This window comes from Marmota marmota, unplaced genomic scaffold (assembly GCF_001458135.2).
Source record: "Marmota marmota marmota unplaced genomic scaffold, marMar, whole genome shotgun sequence".
NCBI classification, from domain to species: domain Eukaryota; kingdom Metazoa; phylum Chordata; class Mammalia; order Rodentia; family Sciuridae; genus Marmota; species Marmota marmota.
In genome coordinates this window covers 12,449,789-12,459,038 of record NW_026000048.1, presented here as the reverse complement: position 1 = coordinate 12,459,038, position 9,250 = coordinate 12,449,789, and the positions used below count along the sequence as shown (strand labels likewise).

At 36.9% G+C, this 9,250-nt stretch overlaps 2 pseudogenes; both read left to right on the top strand.

Annotated features, from left to right (window-relative positions):
* Nucleotides 1–3,094, top strand: LOC125619579 (annotated as a pseudogene).
* A 4,455-nt stretch (nucleotides 3,095–7,549) lies between these two features.
* LOC125619600 lies at nucleotides 7,550–7,744 on the top strand (annotated as a pseudogene).
* The last annotated feature ends 1,506 nt before the right edge of the window (nucleotides 7,745–9,250 follow it).

The window sequence follows — 9,250 nt, the reverse complement described above, 5'->3', positions numbered from 1 at the left end:
ATGGGGCTCTTGGGAAGTGATTGCATTGTGAGGGTTCTAACCTCAATGGATTAATGCATTGATGAATTCAAATTTTGATGGCATTATGGGGAAGTGGTAGAAATTGTAGGAGGGGGCTGCATTAAAAGAAGTAGGTCACTGGGGACGTGCCCTGGAAGGGTATTTCTTTTCCCAGGCCCCTTTCTCCCACTCACTTTGTGCTCCTGGCTGCCATGAAGTGAGTTCCTTTCCTTTTGCCAGTTCATTCTGCCATAATGTTCTGCCTTGTCTCAGGCCCAAATCAAGAAGCCAATCAACCATGAACTAAAACCTCTGAAACCATGAGCTAAATAAATCATCTCTCCTCTAAGTTGTTTTTCTCAGCAATTTTATCACAGCAATAAAAAGCTAACACAGATTACCTGTTATTTAACAGTTTTTTCAAGTAAAAATCTGAGATTTTTCATGTGGTATTTATTTTGTTAATTTTATTTATTTATTTATTTAGGTACTGGGGATTGATCCCAAGAGCACTTTGCCACTGAGCTACATACCCAGCCTTTTTTATGTTTTATTTCAAGGGAGAGGTTGTTGAAGTTGGCCTTTAACTCACCATCCTCCTGTCTCAGCCTCCTGAGTCACCAGGATACAGGCTATGCCACCTGCCTGGCTTATATGGTTTTTTTGTTTGTTTGGTTGGTTGGTTAGTTTGGTTTGGTTTAGTTTGGTTTTGTACTAGGGATTAAAACCAGGAGTGCTTAATCACTGAGCCACATCTGCAGTCCTTTTTTATTTTTTTTATTTTGAGACAGGGTCTAGCTAAATTGCTTAATGCTTTGATTAGTTAGGCTGGCTTTGAACTTGTGATTCTTCAGCCTCCGGTGCTATTGGGATTACAGGCTTGTGTCACCATGCCTAGTTTATGTGTGGCATTTTAGGAGAAAATATCCAACTATATATTGCTTAGAAGAGACACGTATAATGGTGCAAAAATATTTACCAGTCTAATATTAACCTTAAAAAACTGCTATTGCAATAACATCAAGCTATTTAGAATCAATGCCTCAAAATATAAAGAGGGACATTCAGTTACAATAAAGGAAGAATTTCTAAATAAAATATACTTATCATAACTTCTTAGCAGTAAACATCAGAGTATCTCAATATGTAAATAAAAACTTTTAAAAAATTAATACATCATGTCATAAAAGGAAGGTTTTTAATACATCCCTATCAGAGAACAGTGACACAAGCAGAAAAGTTAAGATATAAAATGTTTGAGCCTTAAAATTAACAGACACAAAAAATCGATTTTAGAAATGAAATAAATAACTAGGTAGCTACTCTGGAGGCTGACACAGGAGGATAACAAGTTCAATATCAGTCTGTACAATGTATTAAGATCCTGTCTCAAAATAAAAACTGAAAAGGACTGGAGATGTAGCTCAGCATCATTGAGTTCAATCTCCAGTCCCTTTTCCCCATCAAAAAAAGAAAGAAGGGAAGGAAGGAAAGAATAAAGAAAGAAAATAATGAGGGCAGGGGATGTGGCTCAAGCGGTAGTGTGCTCGCCTGGTATGCATGCGGCCCAGGTTCGATCCTTAGCACCACATACAAACAAAGATGTTGTGTCTGCTGAAAACTAAAGAATAATTTTTTTTTTAAATTCTCTCTCTCTCTTTAAAAAAAAAAAAGAAAAGAAAATAATGAAAAAGGGAACATAATATAAATTACAATGATGAAAAGGAAGAGATTTTCAGGCTTCTAGCAGCAACTGCATTGAAATGATAATTAGTAATTCTACCTGTATCTCCCTTGGTTTAACTGGTTGGGAGGAAGAGGATACAGAGAAATTTTGTTCCTCTACAAATTTGTGCAATGATGTGGGTTTCAAACTATCTTCTAAAGCACATTTTAGGTTTTTTTTTTTTTTTTTTAATGTACTGGGGATTAAAACCAATGGTGCTCTATCACTTAGCTACATCCCCAGCCCTTTAATTAATTTATTTATTTTGGAACAGGGTCTCACTAAGTTGCTCAAATTTGGCCTCAAATTTGTGATTCTCCTGCTTCAGTCTCCCCCAACCCCCAAGTAGCTGGGATTACAGGAGTGTGACACCATACCCGCTAAGAAACATTTTAGTTTGAGATTCAAAATCCCTTGCCTCTTTAAAATGGGTCAAGACCAAATGAAAGAGACAAAACTATAAAATTTCTAAACTAAAACCTGGGAGAAAACCTGAATACAATTGGGTTAAGCAACAGTTAAATAGGTTATGAAAACACAAAATGCAAAATAAAAATGATTAATTGGATTTCTGCAAAAATTAAAGAATTTCTTCTTTAAAAGATACTGTTAGGGAAAAGAAATGGCTTTTGCTCACTGGTACAGCATTTGTCTAGCATGTACCTGGTCCCAGGATTGATCAACAGCACTGAATGAAAAAGGAAAAAAAAAAAAAAAAAAGGAAAGGAAAGGAAATTGAAAATGAAATGGCAGCTTTCTTTTCCAGTTACTGAAGCATTAGGCACCACGATCAGCAAAACAAAGTCTCTATCAATACTCTGTGAAATGGTGTAGCAAATCCTGCACTAGAATCAGGAAAGGGGCCAGAATTTTCTGCAGTCAGCTGCTGCAGATCTCCTTGAAGATCTTGACCCTTAGAGAGACAATTGCTTCCTATGCACCTATAAACTTAAGTTTACTCTCTACCCCAAGTTCTCTGTGTATGTCCCAGGAGAACAACAGCACTGTGAGAAGGCCAAGGCTGTTGCATGTGTTCATGTGGACATCAAGGTACTGAAGAAACTCAACAAGAATAAGAAACTGACCAAGAAGTTTGATGCCTTTTCAACTACAGAGTCTCTCATCAAGGAGATTACATGAATTGTAGACCCAGGCTCCACTAGGGCTGGTCAGATTCCTTCTCTATTGACCCATAACAAGAACACAGTGACCAAAGTCAATGAAGAGAAGCCCACAATCCAGTTCCAGATGAAGAAGTTACCACTGGCCATGTGAAAATAAGCTTTAAAGAGCTATGTTAATATCCATTTGGCTGTTAATTGCCTCGTATCATTGCTCAAAAATTGGCAGCACATGCATGCTTTATAAACTGAAAGCACAATGCCTATATTAAGGCATCTCCTAATAAATCCTAGTGATGCCACAGGGGTGGGAGGAGGGTGCAAAACAAGTATCTTGGTAGAGTTGTGTTCATAGTACATAAAGAACTCCTACAACTCAATAAGATGACAAATAAAATGGTTTATTAAAACAAGCCAAAAGATGTGAACAAATACCTAAAAGGATGCTCAATGCTAATTATTTGTCATTAATTAAGTACACATAAAACCACAAAATATCATTACACACACAGTTGGGTAGCTAAAACCAAAATTGATGCCAGGCATGCTGGCCTGTAATCCCAGCAGTTCCGGAGGCTAAATCAGGAAGATTGAGAGTTTAAAGCCAGCCTCAATAAAAGTGAGGCACTAAGCAACTTAGTGAGAACCTGTCTCTAAATAAAATACAAAATAGGGCTGGGGATGTGGCTCAGTGGCCGAATGCCCCTGAGTTCAATCCCCAGTATCCCCCCAAAACAAACAAAAAACAAAATTGATAACTCCAGCGTTAAGCAACTGTGTATGGAGCAACCATGACTCTCATACACTGCCACTGAGAGCTCAAAATGTAAGATCACTTTGGAAAAGTGGTTATGTTGTTATTTGAAAAGGAAAACTCACACTTATCCTTTGATCCTGCAATTCTACTCCTATGTATTTACTTAAGAAAACCGAAAACATATTCACATGAAGACTTACAAGCAAATATTCATAGCAGCATTATTCAAAATAGCCAAAACCTCAAACCATATGTCTATAAACTAACTGCAATAAATTCATATAGTAGAATATCACTGAGCACTAAAAAGGAATAAACTGATTCATTTAACAATATGAACAAATTTCAAAAGCATTGTGCTAAGAAGCTAGGTACAGAAAAAGACTACATACTTTATGATGCCAGTGATAGGGAATTTTAGAAGAGACAAAATTATTTCAGTGATTGAAATAAGATCAAATTCTGCTAGAGGTTGGAGTGATGGTGAGAGGTAACTCCAAAGAGATACAAATGAACTTTTAGAAGTGATGAGAAGTTCTAGATCATGACTGTAGGGGGGTTTACATAACTACATACATTTGTCAAACTACCTTGAATTGTACACTTAAAATCTGTGAGTTTTATTGTAACTAAATTGTATCTCAGGGAAGCTGACCAAAGAAAGTACAGGCAGAAGGGGAAAAAAAAAACAACCATTGCTTCGAATATTAAAAAGCAAAGGAAAAATTATATATTTTTGTTGCTTTTGACATATGATGAAAAGTTACCCAATCCCAAAGATATGGGACAGTTTGCTTTCCCAAGTAATAAAGGTGAAGGTGATCAAATGGTCAAGAAATACCATTAAGAATTATAGATGAGTTGGGCTTGGCAGTGCACACTGGTAATCCCAATGATTTAGGAGGCTGAGGCAGAAGGATGGAAAGTTCCAGTCCAGCCTCAGCAATTTAGCAAAGTTTTGTCTCAACATAAAAAAATAAAAAGGGCTTTGGGATATGGCTCAGTGGTTAAGTGCCCCCTGGGCTCAATCCCCAGTACCAAAAAAAAAAAAAAAGAATTGTAAATGAGTCAGGCATGGTAATACATGCTTGTAATTCCAGTGACTCAGGAAACTGAGGCAGAATCACAAGTTCTAGGCTAGCCTGGACTACTTACTGAGCCCCTGTCTTAAAAAAAAATTATAAGGGTTGGGGGCATAGCTCAGTGGTGAAGCATCCTTAGGTTCAATCCTCAGTACCACCCCCCTAAAAAGAAAAAGAATTGTAGGTAGACATTGTGACATTAAATTAAGAACATCATGCTAACTTTCAAAAATCAGTTTCTCCCCTGTGTACCTTTTTTCCAGCATCCTCCATACTGTGTACTTTCATGCTCTTTCTGTGGCTTTTATTTAAATGAATTACAATGAAATGCCATTCAAAAAAATTTCAACAGAACAAAGAATAATAGTGTTCACTTTAAACAAAATTATCCAGGCTGGAAGTGGTAGCGCAAGCCTGTAATCCCAATGGCCCTGGAGGCTTGACAAAATGATCTTGAGTTCAAAGCCAGCCTCAGCAATTTAGTGAAGTGCTAAGTGACTCAGCAAGATCCTGTCTCTAAATAAAATATTTAAAAAAGGGCTGGGGATGTGGCTCAGTGGTTAAGTGCCCCTGGGTTCAATCCCTGGTACACATACACACACACACACACACACACACACACACAAAATAGCCAAAATGATCTATTTCTAGAGCTCAAACTGTAAATCAGAACTTTTACTTTCATTTCATGGACATCTGCTCAGGCTAATCAATTTGGTTATGAAAAACAGTTTGTAACCACAAATTCTGGATATACATATGGGAAGAAATTGAAATTGTATGTACTGTACTCTAAAAATCAGACTGCAGACAATTATAGAAACAATACTTCAAAAAGACTAGGAGATATTCAAGTCAAAATAATAATTTAGATTATCTTAATATGTAATTGTTGATCCTGTTATCTGGCACACCAGGAGTGAAACTGCATACTTAGAGAACTTTGGCCTTATCTCTAGGTGTGTTGATAATCCCAGGTACTCAGGAGGCTGAGACAGGAGGATCCTAAATTCAAGGCCAGCCTCAACAACTTAGTGAGACCCTGTCTCAAAACAAAAGACTGAAAAGGCCTGGGGAGTGTAGTTCAGCAATAGGGTGTCCCTGTACAGAGTGTTCAATCTCAGTACCAAGAAAAAAAAAAGGGGGGGGATGCAAAATGCCTGGAGTTGTACCCCATCCTTCCTCCACCCCCACAAATAAAAAGTCTTTGCAGATTTTTTTTCTCTAGAAGTTGCAGTATTTGAAATATGGATTGGATGAATTAACCTCTTGTTGATCTTGGACTGCAGAATCAACTTGCCCTCCTCTTTCTTCACTTCTTAATAAAATACTGCAGGCTAATTGGAAACAATCAAAGCAGTTTCTGGAGCAGTTGACCTGACAGCAATAACAAGTACCTTGTTCTCTGAACCTGGAACTAGTGTAATGGCCTTCCCTGAACTTTGACAGATAACCTTTCAGAGGCTTTACAAATCCTTTACTGTTTGAAATATCTAGAGTTATTTCTCCTTCCCTGACTGAACTTTGACTAATACATTGAATAAAACATACTTAAAAGTTCTAAGGGCACAGGCATTGTGCTGCATGCCTGTAATCCCTGGGATTTGGGAGGATGAGGTAGGAGGATTGCAAGTTTGAAAGCAGCTTCAGCAATTTAGAGAGACCCTGTCTCAAAATAAACATAAATAAGAACTAAGGGTATAACTCAGTGGCAAAACATTTGCCTAGCATGTTCAAGGCCGTTGGTTCAATCTCCAGTACCACAAATAATAATTTTAATAATAATAATAATAGGATAGGGCATAGATCACTGGTAGAGCAACTGCCTAGCATGCACAAGGTCCTAGGTTTAATTTAAAGTACTAAAAAAAAAGTTCCAAGGATAAATGACAATCCATGTAGTTAGCTGGAAGTTTCTTATAAAAAACAACTCAAACGAGTATAAGGGGCAAGGGGAAAGATTCTTTTAAAAAGAATTTTGTTATAAATATTCAGTCTTACTTATGCATAGAACCCACAATCACTAAGAAATCTCTAATCACTAAGAAAATTCTAGAGCAAATCATTTGGAAGGTGAGTGGACACTCAGGCAGTATTCTTATTTAATGCTGTTTCTATGCTAAAAGTGCTCTGCTACTCATTCTAAATGGTAGAGAGCATGACAAACTTGGTTCCCATGTTTTTCATTGGCTCTATTCAAGAAACTCAATCTGAGATTGAAATTCCTCAGTTCCACACCCATGCTCAAAAGGAGAATCTGTCTAGTCTATCTTGAATTTCATTTTCTTTCCACTCTTCACCTTCAGCAGTAGAGGCATGTTCAAACAACAGAATCAGGAGGCTATGTGAATCACCCTGAGGTTTGCGTGGGAAGTTTCAGAGAGTAGATAATCAAAAGAAAACAGTGTCAGGTATGCAGTCCAACTGGGGGAATTTTTACAACTGCACAGATTACATACACACAGAACACTTTGCTGTAGGATCTAAACTGTGTCCCAAACAGCAAGTCCTAATGTGGACTGCATTCATTCAGAGGAAGAGGTGCTTTTTTTGTTTTTATTTTTATGTGGTGCCAGGGATAGAACACAGTGCCTCACGCATAGTAGGCACGCTCTACTGAGCCACAATCGCAGCCCCTTTTTTTTAATTAAAAAATTTTTTTTTTAGTTATACATGGGAACAATACCTTTATTTTATTCGTTCTTATGTGGTGCTGGAGATTGAACCCAGTTCCTCACACATGCAAGGCAAGCGCTCTACCACTGAGGGTATGTTCTGTGATAGAACGCTTGCCTTCCATATGGGAGGCCCTGGGTTTGATCCCCAGCACTACAAAGAAAAATTTAAAAATAAAGTTAGCAAAAAGACTTTCAGAGGTCATTTCTATTCTTAATTACTAGAGAAGTTTCTCTGAACAGGTACATCACTGGAAGCCACCAGGAGAAGCCACAATGTTCTCTCCTGAATGTGTAGTTTCCCTACAACTGCCATTTGCCATTGACAACTGTTCTTTTCCTCCTTTGGGAGAGTAAGGGGTGGAGAATGCAGTTATAATGGAAAGTAAATAAACAACACAAAAGTGCTTTATTGGCTTTTAGGAAGCAGCTCTTGTAATCCTCTTTATTTATTTTTTTTTTTTACTCATTATTGGAAACTGAACCCAGGGTCTCATGTGTGCTAGGCAAGCACTGTACCATTAAGCCACATCCTAATGCTTCTAATTTTTATTATTTATTTATTTTGGTACTAGAGATTGAACCCAGGGGCACTTAACCACTAAGCCACATTCCAAACCCTTTTAATTTATTTATTTGTTTTTGGAAACAAGGTCTTGCTAAATTGATTAGAGCTTCACTTAGTTGCAGTGGCCGGACTTGAACTTGATCCTCCTGCCTCAGCTTCTCAAGCCACTAGGATTACAGCCGTGTACCACCACATCTGGCTTGTAGATAGCTCTGAGTCATTAAGTTTGAATTTTGTTCTTCTAGGTCAAGATTGTTTTCACTGTTCTTCCCATTCATTTCCAAACCAACATTAGCATTGGCTTGACAAGTTCTGCAGAAAGCCATCTGGTACTTTGTTAATCTTATTAGTGGTCTCTTGTATGTGATTGCACTGATCTGTAAATCAATTTGAGGATTATTGCCATATTAACAATATTATCTTCTGGTTGATGAACACAGAATGACTATTTATTTAGTCCTTTTATTTCACTCAGCAATGTTTTGTCACTTTCAGCGTTAAGATTTATGATTCTTTTGTTAAATTTACCCCCAAGTACCTTATCCTTTTTGATGCTATTATAAAAGTAATTGTTTTCTTAATTTTATTTTCAGATGTTTTCATTGCAAGAACATAGAAACATCATTGATTCTTTAATATTGATCTTGTATTCTTAAGCCTTGCTAAACTGACATATTAACTCCAATAGTTTGTGTGTGTGTGTGTGTGTGTGTATACACTTGGGATTTTTAAATATACAAAACTATGTCATATATGAACATAGTTTTACTTCTTTCTTTTCAATTTGGATGCCTTCCAGTTTTTTCCCCCCAATTCCCATGTGTAGAATGAATGTTGAGAAAGATGGCAGGAGCAAATATCATCCTCATGTTTCTGATTTAGAAGAAAGCGTTCAATCTTTTGCTGTTATCTATGTTACTGGATGTGGGTTTTTCACAGATGTCTTTTATTGGCTTGAGGAAGTTCTCTTCTATACCTAGTTTGTTGAATGCTTTTATCATAAAAGCATGTTAGATTTGGTCAATTTTTTTTCTTTTAATCTTCAATTAAGACAAAAATACTTTTCTATCCTGTATTAATATAATACATCACATTGATTAATTTTCATATGTTGACCCAACTTTACATTTCTGGGGTAAATCAAACTTGATCATGTTTTACAATTCTTTTTAATATACTGCTAGATTTGCTAGTACCTTATTGAGGATTTTTGCACATGTATACAATATAGCTCTATATTTTTCTTGTGATATCTTTGTCTGTTTTTCTTATCAGGGTAACACTGGCTTTACAGAATGAGTGGAAACATGTCCCCTTCTAT